The sequence below is a fragment of the Poecile atricapillus genome, chromosome 6 (assembly GCF_030490865.1).
Source record: "Poecile atricapillus isolate bPoeAtr1 chromosome 6, bPoeAtr1.hap1, whole genome shotgun sequence".
NCBI classification, from domain to species: Eukaryota; Metazoa; Chordata; class Aves; order Passeriformes; family Paridae; genus Poecile; species Poecile atricapillus.
The window spans coordinates 21,841,109-21,853,927 of record NC_081254.1 but is presented as its reverse complement, the minus strand read 5'-3'; the positions used below and the strand labels follow the sequence as shown (position 1 = coordinate 21,853,927).

Sequence of the window (12,819 nt, the reverse complement as noted above, 5' to 3'; positions counted from 1 at the left end):
CAGCATCCAGCTAAAGTACAGGATTCAAGATTTCCAATGGTTTTAGCTATTTCCAATATTTAATTGTTAATTAACAATTAACTGTTACATTTCTGAAATATGAAGAAGTTTTCCCCTTTCAAAACTGTTTATTTTTAAGGTACTTGTGCTGCAGTGCAGCACACACTGTTGGTTACATATCACCTTAGTAAGGAAGTGATGAAATCAGCCTTGTTGCTTTTATTCATTCCACCTATAATGAGCTGAAGCAATTCCTTCCAGTCTCATGCCATTTGGAAAGACAGAGCTGTTTGTATCCAGGTAACCAGTGCTGGCACCACAGAGCTGGCTGCAGATGTGTGCCCAGGGACACATCTCCCCGATCTGAAAGGGCCAAGGAGGGGGAAAACCCTCCTGAAACACTACCACACCTGACCCTACAGAAGCCAATACACTTGTTTGCCACATTTCCCAGTGAAGCCTTGCGGGGGTGTCCAGGCTCTGGGCTGCTTTGTGGATACATAGAGCTGTGCGACAAACCCATTCCACCCTGCCCCCCCCCAAACAAACAAACGAAAAAATAAACCAAAGAGGAAAAGAAGCAGGAGAACAGCAGCAAGGGGAGGACATACATATGCATGTAGCCAGGAGTTAAATGGCTTTCATTCCTTCATGCATATGGGAACATCTTGTCTCTCTGCATGTCCAAATACTAGAGCATTGCCTCCCTGTCTTCTGATAACAAAGTCTGCCCCACAGTAATAACTACAAAACCTGTTACTTAAAGGGACCACCAGCTGCTCCTGCTTCCCTGCCCCTCAATCAAAGGAGCAGTCATTCTTCCCTTCCCCTTGGTGCTTGCCTCAGGTAACTCCCTATCAGGTCTTCATTCAGGCTATTAAATTCTCTCTGTTGCTGAAGAATCATCACAGATCTTTCCATGCTCTCTGCATCCACTAACAGTTTCTATAAAGCAGAAATACCCCATACTCTTTACACAAGAATGTATTTTAAAAAGGGTGATATTTAAAAACCCCATGAATAGAATTGTTTTACAACAAAAGAAAACAAAACCAAAAAAATTGCACAACATTCCCTTCAGATCGCCAACTGCAAGTGGGTTTTGGTTTTTTTTTTGAAAGCCTGTGTAGTCAGTTATTTCTTAAGAAGGTGCTTTATATGTTCTCCGAGGCAGCATTCATACTATCCCACATATCCTGGCCGTTGCTATGGAAATCATTCCTCCGTAAGCTGATGTGCAAATGCAGGTCTCATTGCTGAGCAGAGAGGCTAAAGGTGTGCATGAGTCAAACTCTTTGCTGTGCATTATTCCTCTGCAGCCTCACTGCTGCCAGGGGACAGGAAAGGAACAATTAGCGTGTGCTGAGGGTGCCTGTGACAAGGAGCTGTGCAGAGTTGGCACTGCTGGACGGCCACGGGAAGGCTCTGGCTGTTGCCTGCAGCCAAGCACGATTTAGCCATCCAGCTCATCTGCTCTGGCTGCCACAGGATACAGGTACAGGAGGTACAAAACAAGTCATGGTGTTTCTAAACCCTCCAGGGAGAAGGTAAACCAATGCACCATCACACTACAAGGCACACAGTCCCTGCCCTGTCTGCAGGCCCTCAGCAAAGCCAGTGATGGCATTGGGCCCTTGGCAAAGGCCTGCTGGTGGCTACAGAGAGGCAGAGAATGAAGACTGCTGGAGATCCCTCTGACTCTGGTGAAGCAGCAAGACCAAAAGGGAAAAAACATCCCTGAAAATCAGACTTCTTCACATATGCTGTATTTGGCAAATTGACTAAACATGGTTTTTGAGCTCCTGGCTACCTATGAATAAGCACCAAGGCGGACACTGGAGTACTCCCAGTCAAAACACAGCTTGATGCCAGCAGGCACTTTTCAGAAACATCTGCTGGCCTGTCCCAAAGTAGCAGAAACAGAGAAACCTGCTGCCTCTGGGACTCAGCCCTTGACCTGGAGTGCAGGTACAGCCCTTAGAGCAGGGCTCAAGCCAAACACCAGCACTTCTCTACATATGGGAAGCTGGCAACATTTCAAGACAAGCATCCCACACCCCTTTCTTTCCCCATCTCCTGGAATTCTTGGCAGTGATTTTCACAGATATATTGAAACAAGTAGGGGGTCTCAGGGCAGCCCCTGTGCCTCAGTGGTTTCTTAGTTCAGCTCTTCTACAGCCTGAAGGGAGGAACTGGGATCAAAGAGGGAACAAGGAGTGTAATGAACTCAGATTTACAGCAGGTTTTTAAGGGGGGAGAGGGTAGGGCTTTTTTTTGGCAAATGTTAGATTGGCCACCTGAATATTCAATATTTTTTTCTTTCAAACGAGAAACTAAAAGGCTGTAGCAGACAAAGGCAGATCCATCAAAAAGCAAACATAGGATTTTTTTCCTTCATCTCCTTGAAGAAATTGCTCCTGAGAAGAGCAACAAGTGGTCCATCACACAAACTTCAGATTTCTGTTCATGTCTTACCCCTTTCTCACTGCTCTACAGGAAACAGGTCCTATACCCAACCTCTCCTCTGAATTATCTTCTGTCCTAAACATTAGGGAACTCTTTGAAGCTGAGCAAACAGCTTCAATTACAGTCACAGTAGTTGGTGAAGTTTTTACACCACCTTTTTTTAAATTTTTTTTTTTCTTTTCTCCCCAGTCACCCTGGGGAAAGGCAGCTAGTTAAAGAACAGATTCCAAAGAGAAGTCCAGACTTCTACAAAACATCTCAGATGACAAATGCAATAATCTCAAATCACAGTTCCTGTGAGGCACATTATAAATGACAGTTAAACACAGTAAACAGACTGCAGCATATCTGTGTAAACAAAGCAAGTGTATCTCCCTCAACAGCAGCCCAAAAAAAAGGTAACACTTACCTCATTTCAAGGCTAAAGAGGAGTCTGCTGTCACCTAAAGCTGCTCCACTCCTGCTTGCCTTCTCAGTGGAGATGGTCTGGTCTCCTCTCCCCTTTTATGAGAGAAGGTCAGCTGGTCCCTGGTCCTTAGCAGAAACACCTGGTTCAGCACAGCTTGCTAGCAGAGCACAGGGGTGACTGGGATTTAAAACAAAAGAACACAGTTAATGATTCTTTATAGAGATTGTTTTAGTTTTAACTATCTGTGAGCTGCAATGGACATTTTTCTGGTACAAAACAGCTGACTTGGTCAATGCCTCCTTATATTCTAATAAACTCTTACACCATTTATTAAAAGTACAGTGATAACCAAATAGAAGTGTTTCCAATTGCATTAAGATGTGGTATGAATGTAAATAAATTATATTAAATCCTACTATCATAGAGAAGTATCTTATGATTTATAAGTTCCTACATTATGTAAATTAATGCCCCACAATTCTGCAGCCTGTGGATAGCTCTCTTTTGTTGTGATATGAACACACATACTGTGCCTCAAAGCTTCCAATTACGTGGGTGGGCTTTGGAGAATACAAATGACATAAAAAACTAGAGGGATTTATTTCAGGAACAGCTCAATATGATAGAATATAGTATCAAGATCAGAGGTTATGAATTAGAGATTCTCTTTCACTGTCTTGTTAGAAAGGATATAAAAGAAACACTGAAGGAATAGCAGAGATATAGGAAACAGCAAAGTGTACATGTGCATTTAATACAATTCATCACCATTCCTCTTAGTTTTAGTATAATGGCATTCATGATGAATCATATTGTGACTATAATTTTAAGAAATGTGATTTTGAATGATGTTTTGCTATGATCTGTTTATAACATTCCTAGGTGCAGACACAATGCCACCGTTAGAGGGACTGGGAAGGATTCTTCTCATGTACATGAAAGCCAAAACCCATATATTTAAATTCTGAATAAGTTCCTGAATTTTTTAATCATTAGGGTTATTTCTCCCTTCTCAGCTGCATCATTTCATGTAAACTGTTATTTCTTGGCAGCTCAGAGAGTGAATTTGAGCTAAAATGCTCCTTAAAATATTTGATGCTCTTCTGTACAAATGCACAGAGGTAAGTGAATTTAGAAATCCAGATCAATGAAGTGATAGATTGAATCCAATAGCTTTCTTAGATCATTTTCTTCAACAAAACCCAAGTCAAACTCAGAGACGAGATTCTTGCAAATGTTAAAAACCATAATGTTTCCAGGGATTACTTCATTATTAACTGAAAAATTAAGTTAGTACATGTCAAGAGGGAGGATGCACGACAGAGAAACGGAAAGAGGCATTACTGACCCAAAATTTTGCTAACTTTTGGTTTTCCTGTGGGACAGACAGAAAAACTACTTCTGCTTTGCATGAGAAAAAGTTCTCAGCAATGGCAAAACTACTCAAAAAAGGACTTTTACCCCTCATCTCTCTGTAAGAATTCCACCCTCATTTATTTGTGTGATGGCAAAGGAAGACACAAAATACACATCAGTGCCAAATCCTAAAATTAAACAGCAGGGGAGAAGGAGGTTTTGTCAGCAGGATCCAGTAGATCACACTCTGGATGAGGCAAACCCTAAGATATCCAAAGCTCTGATTGAGTCCCACAGGAGTGCAGTGACTCAGCACCAGGCAAGAGATCTGAGTGCATCTCAGGGTGAGGCCATTTACCTACATGATAACAAATATTGCAGTGCTTCTTTAAACTGATTCTATATACATAAATATGGTGAAATAAACCTCATCCTCAACACCTCATCAGGACAAAGTTGGTGCTCTCTTGGCTGAACTTTATGCAACTTGGCTTCACTTGACCAGCAGCACACCCTGAGGGTCAGATATAGGGGGGATATTTTCATCTGACTAGACTGTTAGTGAAACCAAATACTATCTATCTTTCCCTGCCACTCCCCTTTGTTGCTGGATTTATTTTTTTGAGAACAGTTGTCCTGAAAACAAAAAATAACTCATGTGGTTGTTTTTGTAATTTCAAAAATAATCCCAGAACCTGTTAAAGGATGATAGTATCTAATGTGATGTAACCTGTCCTTCCTCAGGAAAGGCACTGGGCTCTAATATTTTTTCTCTAACAAAGCAAAGAAAGCAAGTGATCTTTCCTTCTCTTCTCTCTGAGCCTTTGGCCCTAAGTTCAAATCTATGTCTGGCAAATAGAAGTTTAGATCTGAAGAAAGAGAGATAACCACATGATTATCAGATGCACCAATTCTACTGATTCAGGATGGCAACATGCAGCTTACCACTTCAAGAGGAAACCTCTGGTTGTTTGGCTGTTGAGCACAACAGAATTGTTCCAGGTATTTTCCCTAAGTCCAGCATATCCAGGATGAGTCTGAACAGGACATATAATCAGCTGTGTCAGGAGCAAAGTGCCCTGAATGCACGGGAGCCCGCACAGAGCTGGTGCAGTGTGTGTCCTTACCAGCTCCCATGTGGGAGGTGCACTGTACTTTTGGTCACTGCACTGCACCCCTACACATTACAGTAGCTTCTCTGTGCTTTCCATCTCCCCAGGCTGTTTGTGACACCTCATTGTATCTTAACAGAAAGAAGATTTTTGTAAGAATGCCGGATTCTGGGGGTTGGAAAGTTGATTGAATCATGGAAACGCTATTTCAGGTTAGTTCTACAGTGTAAACCAGTAGAAAGGCATGTTCCTCCCAGAAGACTGTATTAGTTGAGGCTCAGCTGGTTGGAGCATGGTGCTAATAATGCCAAAGTCACAGTTCAATCCCTGTATGGGCCATTCACTTTAGAGCTGAGCTCAGTGATCCCTGTGGGTCCCTTCCATATCAGAATATTCAGAGATTTTGTGATTCTGAAGAAAGGTATTTCAGAGCAAACCAGCAGAAACTTCATGTTGGTCAGCAGCAGTTCATCCACCTCCATTCATCAATACAATAAATCCTCCTTGTGTTTTCTCCTGGTGATGCCCAATATCAGCACAAAAGGCACCTTGCCTTTGGAAGCACAAATTTGCAAGCGCTCTGGAATGGGATGTGCATGTCCCTTGTCCTGCTGTAACCTGGAATCAAATCTGATTCAAATGTAATTCATAGACAGGGCTGCTACAGTTACACTTTCTCTCTTGCAGTGAGACACAGTGGCAGCTACCCAGTTCTGGTATATCTACAGTGTTAGAATACAGTAACTTGATACAAAGAAAGCATCAGCGGGGGTCTGAACTGACTGCTCGGTGACAGCAGTTCCTGGTCTAGGAGTACAGCTCCAGATGATGTTAGGATGGTAAATCCCAGCCACAGTGGAGAATACCCAATTGTCCCCATATGACACGAAAGATGACACTGTCCACAGCACACAATTTTAGCCATTAGACATTTGTTATGAATATCTAGCAGCTGCAACTGGGAATCATTTCTAGTGTGAAGGTCTCGCATTCCCTGTGCAGACACAGTAGAAGGGGGAGTCAACAGCTGCTGAGGTTTAGTCCTCAGCCAAAACCCTGCAAACTTCTGACCCTACATGTTTTCCCTGGACATAGGGACTCCATGAACTTTCAGCTCCAGAGGCTGTGGAGGTGGTGTGGCACTTGCTCTGGTCAAGAAGAGTGTTTGTAGCTCCATGTTCAGCTCCTCGCAGTAGCCGAGTTTGTCCACTTCTGACTGCTGCTTCCGATAGTTACTTGGCTCCTCTTTCTCACGAATATTATGACTAATAAATACATCCTATCATTTCTTAAAAGATACTATTAGGAGCTATTCCCTTTATTCAAGCCATCTTAATGAGAGAGGAACTCTGCACTAGTTCAGCCCAGCAGAAATCTCACAGACAATTGTCCTTGACAGATGGGAAGAGATGCTTGTGGAAACTAATCTATGCTTAGAGTAAGAAGTACTTCATGAACCTTCAGAGTTTTGTTTTCTCTCCTGTGAGCAGGACTGGTATTACTAACTTGTTCTTATCAGCTGGGATGTCTTGTGGTTGAGTTTTTGTGTTTAGTTGACTTAAGAGAATACTGTCCTGAAAGAGAAGTGAAAAGTCTTGGCACAAATTGTGCACTACAACATGGCGGTTTGTAGCAATTTTATTGCATCTAGAGATGATTTCCATATGGATGCTCTGCTTCATGCGACAGTTCTTGAAGAACTGACTCACTGGCTAGCAGCACATAGCTGGCAGGACAAAAATGAGATAAATTTGCTATGTGCTGGTCAAAGAGAGGGTGAAATTGTTGGTTTTCATCTTAAGAGAACTGAAGCTACCAGGGTAAAGTCCAGTACAATATGGCACAACCTTCTGTGAAGATGATGAATGTAGCACCTATTTTGTGGTTACTGAGTTTTAAAAAGGCAGACAAACCTGTGATTTTGGGATTTCTCTTTTTAACTGATGATGCTCTTACATTGCAAGGGAATAGGCAAAGGCCACCTTCTGTAAGCTTCATCTTTGTTTTGGACATATTAGCTTCAGCCAACTGAGTTTTAGCTGCTTGAAGGTAAGAGCTGATTATTGGGGAAGCTTCAAACTCATTTATGACATCTCAGGAGACTATGGATTCTAGGCAGTAGACTTCAACTCATACAACTTATGAAGCCTACACTACCTGGAAAGAGAAATAGAGATAATATTCTGAAATGCACAAGGAAAATTTACCATTTATCCCAAAGCCTTTGAATTATTTGCTTGAATGAAATGTTGGAGGTACAAAAACTAAAAATATTCAGCTGTTCAGTTTTGTATTTTTAGGCTTATACTTTAAAAAAGTCTGTAGGCACCATATGGACTGACTCCACCCATCTGTAACTTCATAATAAATACAGAGATACACTCAGGCCAAGAGCCTGCAACTTTCATGATTCTGTTTCTGAGTTGGTGTCTAATCTCCTCATGATTTCTGATGGCTAAGTAATGGCTATAGCCCACTCTGCTTGGTTTTATTTTCAGTAAGAGATGGGTACTGTAGTCTCAGAGTGTATTAGATACCATTTTCAGAAGTGCACATTTCACTGGAGGACTTCTGTGCCAAGTCAGTGTTTTTGGGACAGTCCATCAATGCAAGATGCCTTGTGTGTGTGAGGAGGACCAGGACTTCACTGAGTGTACTAAACAGCAATGGGGTCGCTTCAAAGTACTAAGGCCACTTACCTTGGAATTTATAGGTGACAGAGGCAACATTTTACAGATCCAAAACTTTCCATTTTAGTTTTTCTTTACATTAAAATGTCTTAAGGATGCCAGTGAAACTCTATCACTTGGTGACAGAGTGCTGCTGTATCTAGGAGAGCTGCTACATGTCCCCGCCATTACTCCTAGACAGTAACAAACAAGAAAGTGTTTGGGTTGTTTTCCCCCCCATTCTAAAGGCTCCATTAATACAGATAACTGAGATCTCCCTGAGTGGCAAATAATCATATTAATTAATGATCATGTGAAACAAAATATGAAGAAAACATACACTTCAAAGGACTATTCATTGTATGTGAGTGCCTCTAACCCCAGTGGAGACAAATGGAAGATGCACATATAAACAAAAGGGAAAATTCGTTTAACATGATGGACAGAAAAAGGCCAGCCTGGAAGAAAGTGGAATGCATAGAGGGATTTTAAGAAGAATTACAGATGCTGGTGGCAACTGCACTCAATAAATTATTGTTAGATCAAAGGAAAATAGAATGCTTTGATAAGAGATTAAAAAGTGCCCTTCTCAAATGTACAGCTGTAATTAAAAGCAAATAAAATTACATTTTAACACCATACTCCAGGTACTACTTTTTTTTTCCTGAGTTTTATATATAAATTACTTCTGGCACCCAGGAAAAAGACAGCTTTTTCAATGTCTTCATTCTGTTACAGCCAGCCACCAAATAAACATGTATTCATTGATTTCATGCATGTATCAAAAGTTCTGATGGGGGCCATGGCCCTTGGGTGCAGGTGGTATAAATTTTAGAAAAACTGGGTGACATACTGCAGCAAAAACATAAAGAGATAACCCAGACAGCAAGGCTGCTGCTTTTCTTGGGTTGATAGCTAAGTATTTACCAACTTGTAATAAAGAGAAAAGCAAAATTGGATTTGCTTTCATCTGTTGTCTAGAATAATTTCTCGCCCAAGAACATAATGAGCATGTGCACTATTGCTTATGCAGCTGAGTAAAAAAAAGTAGTTCTTTGAAATGTCAATAGAAAATGAAGCAGTAAAGTCTCTAGGTCACCTGTAGGGATTTCTGACAGGAGGTGACAGATGCCCTATATGTCTCAAGTGAATTCTTTTCTCCCCAAAAGACAGGGAAACATTTCTCCTGATTTCTGTGATCAAACACTGAAAGAGTAAAGCCCAAAAGGAAATTGCAAGGGTAATCACAAATTCACCTGTACCTGGATCTAACCTCATCAGTCTGGCATTCTGAGCCAGCACATGCAAACCTAAGAGCTCAGACTGTTACCATGTGTTTGGCCTCTGACAAGTAAGGCTTAAGCATATTGAAAAATAAAAGGAAAAAGTTTTTCCATACCTATTGGAGCTGGAATTCAGACAAAGTTGTAGTCAGTCAGAGATGTCCAACTCTTCCTTGCTACAGGAAAGCCAGGAGCCCGGTGGAATTTAGACATTCTATGTTTCAATATTTCTTTTCCACTTTCTGCCAAAACTAAGAATTACAGAGAGACTGTATGAAGAAAACAAAATAACTAGCCAAACTCTGCTGTGTCTCACAAGCTGCAGTTTCTTGGCAAAGCCCCTGGTGATTTCTCATTTCCTCCAAACCAGTTCTCTGACTCATGCTGCTTAGTGGGAAAGCAATGCCTTTTCCCTTCCTCATCACACACCACCATATGAAAACATTAGGTTACTCAACAGAATTTACTGGCCACTCACTTGCAATAAAGACAACCCAGCTGTCTAAATCCAAGTGTCAGAAAAGGCACTGGCCTCTTCATTGCCATTCAGGCAGGAAACTCTGGGAATACATTCACTCCTGTGGTCACTCAGCCACAACCCTTGGCCATGTGAAAAACTGGGCAGTGACAAATGACACTGCCCTTCAGTATCTCAGTTTCTTGATTTTTTTTTCTTATATCCATGAGAAAAAAAAAGTATGCATTTGTTTTTGCACTTCTTCCCCATGAAATTTAGTGTTTCATTTGGATTAATGTTGTCCTGCATCCTCTCTATCGATGCAGGAGGGGGAGGAAAAAGAAGGATCTTCCCTCTCTTTCTATGATTTTAGAGTGTGAACAGCCTATGCCTACACTGTCTTTGCCACACAGATGGTTGAAAAAACATGAAAAAAGAAGCAGAGCTCATAGCAAATATCTCACAGGGTATGTGAATTAGATATGGGCAGAGCTTCAGGAAGTGCTGGCTGGTCCTGGTCACAGCCAAGTCACCTCTCTAGCTCCTCTGGATAACAACAGCTTTTCTGAGGAAAAGACCTACCCCATGGTCTCCTTATCCAGCTGGCTGTGCTGTGAAGATGCCTTTGCTGAGACAGAATAGCTATGGGGGAGATTTTTAGTATTTTTCTTTGTGAAATAGAAACTTCCTAAAAACAGTGTCTGTAGATCAAGACATTGCAGTTTTCAGACCCAGAGAAACCAATTTAGACCTCTTTTGTCCCTTTGCACGCACTCCCTACACTTTGTGAACCTGAAATGAAACAGAATACAGAAACCCCATGCCAGTTTCACAAGAGACTCCTGTAAAACTTCTATGTTACAGAAGGACACAAGGTCTTTCTCCAAATTCATCACAGACATAAATTTGTCTGATTATGAAACTTTAGAGGAAAAGATGTATTTGGGTTTTTTGCTTGTCTTTTTTTTTTGTTGGCATTTTTCTTGCTCTCTTCTCTAAAATTAAGCTCAAACTTCTTTCTTAGTATACGCTGTATACCTATAATAAACTGTCAGAAAAGAGAAAAAGTATTTTTGTGTCCTATTTGCAGTCACAGAAGTAACTGTCTTCGAGCCCCAAGAGGATGACCAACATATGATGTAATGTAACTCCAAATTTGCATCAATGCTTTTCCACCCGCACTGGTATTATCGGAATCAAAGGAAATATTTTTTAAACACAGCTTGGATAAAAATGATATCCTACTGAAACCTCATGAAAGAGGAGAAATAGCTTTTCAGCAATTTTAATGTGAAGCAGATTTGCACATTTACATTTTAATTGCAAAATGTTAAAAGTAAAAACAAAACCCAAAACAATAATCCCTCTTTCCCCAAAATAAAAACCTAAAAGGGTTATTTTTTCCCTTATCAGGTATATCAGGTAATAGTGATTTTAAAATTCTCCTCAAGCTGTTTCTAACATTATAGTGGATACAATTCCAATAAATGAGAGAGGCTGCCTGAGTGCACATCTTATAACAGGGATGTGACACATTACTGTTTAGCTCAGAGATTAAAAAATCAATGCTTTATGAAAACATCCTCATATTTTAAAGCAAAATCCATCCAATACTTTATCACCTTGATTCTCTGAGCTCACTTTTATTCGCAAGAAGCAGGAATCTCCCTCAGGTAGAGATCCATGTGGGCTGCATCCAAAGATATCACAGGCCAACTTCAGTGCCAGTAAAGCAGAACAGCTCCTTTTCATTTTTTCTTAGCTCCCAAGATGTTTTGACTGCTGAAAATGATGAAAGAGTTAACAACAGGCTGGCTGACCTGACTCAGTTCTGGGAAAACAGGGGGACAAGTTATTAACCAAAGCTTTATCAAGACAGAATCAGACGAATTACATGAAACGGATGCCAACCTGTGGGGCTAGATGCAAAGCAAAGCTTTATAAAAAAGTGTCTTTTTGCAGAATGAAAGGTCTGGTTGAGAATAGCATTCATATTAATGTAGTTTACTTGGGTCTTGCCAAAGGCATTTCATTTCATGGCATATGTCGGTATGATTAAAAAGCATGCATTGTATGGAATTAAAAGGATGCACTTTGGAAGATCTAGAAGTTGGCACACTGACAGATTGCAAAGTGGTGAGAGTAACGAGTGGAACTATATCCAGCAGATTCCCACAAGGATCAGTTCCTGGTACAACATAGTTTAGTATTTTCATCACGTGTCCAAACAATGATGTAAAATCAGTCCCAGGATGGCCGGGGGCTGGAGCACTCATGGTCTAAGAAATGGCTGGGAGAGCTGGACTTGTCCAGCCTGGAGAAGACAAGGTTTCAGGGAAAGTAAAAACAGCCTGGCAGGAAGTTACAAAGAAAGCAGAGCCAGGCTCTTTACTGAGGTTTGTGGGAAGAGAATGAGACACTATGATCATAAATTGAAAGTGGGGAAGTTTCGGCTATATATAAGGAAAAAGAAATTGCTACGAGGAAAATCAGACATTGGATCAGGATGGCCAGGGATGTTATGAAAACTCTTTTCTTGGAGGTTTTTAAGATCTGTTTGGATGAAGCCTGGAACAGCCTTACCTGAGTTCAATTTTTACCTTGTTTTGAGCAGAAACTTGGACCTGATGGCTTCTCAAAGTCTCCCCTTGGGAGGAATGCAATTTGGTTGATTCTGCCTGGAGAGGGATTTGGGAATCCTGTTGGATAACTACTTCAACATATGCTGTAATGGGAAAAGCAATGGCTGGATGTTACTTGGTCACTGCTGTCAAAAACTCCACATGAAATCTGACACCTTTGCAGAGTGGAATTCCTAAAACAGAAGCAGCCAGTTGCAAGTGACCATCACTTCCTCAGGTACAGCCTGTGAAGTCTTGCACTGCTTCCTGCTGGAGCTCTCCAATGGCCCCTGAGCTGCTGCTTTTGCTATGTAAGTGGAGCAAAGGACAGCTAGGACCTGGATTTTGTCCTGTGCATTTCATGCCATGCAGCATTTCAGAGGGATGTTTCTATCACCCAAAACTACAGCAGCCCCTTACACTTACATAGAAAAAAAGGCATTGCA

At 41.2% G+C, this 12,819-nt stretch overlaps 1 long non-coding RNA gene across 1 annotated transcript in view; it reads right to left on the bottom strand.

Annotated features, from left to right (window-relative positions):
* The window catches only part of LOC131580241 (uncharacterized), a 31,515-nt gene extending 21,973 nt beyond the window's left edge, over nucleotides 1–9,542 (bottom strand). Inside the window, exons 1-2 of the long non-coding RNA XR_009277836.1 lie at nucleotides 9,412–9,542; nucleotides 2,876–3,052 (exon numbers count right to left, since the gene is read on the bottom strand). This is a non-coding gene — a long non-coding RNA (uncharacterized LOC131580241). The remainder of the gene's footprint in view (nucleotides 1–2,875; nucleotides 3,053–9,411) is intronic.
* Nucleotides 9,543–12,819: the final 3,277 nt, after the last annotated feature.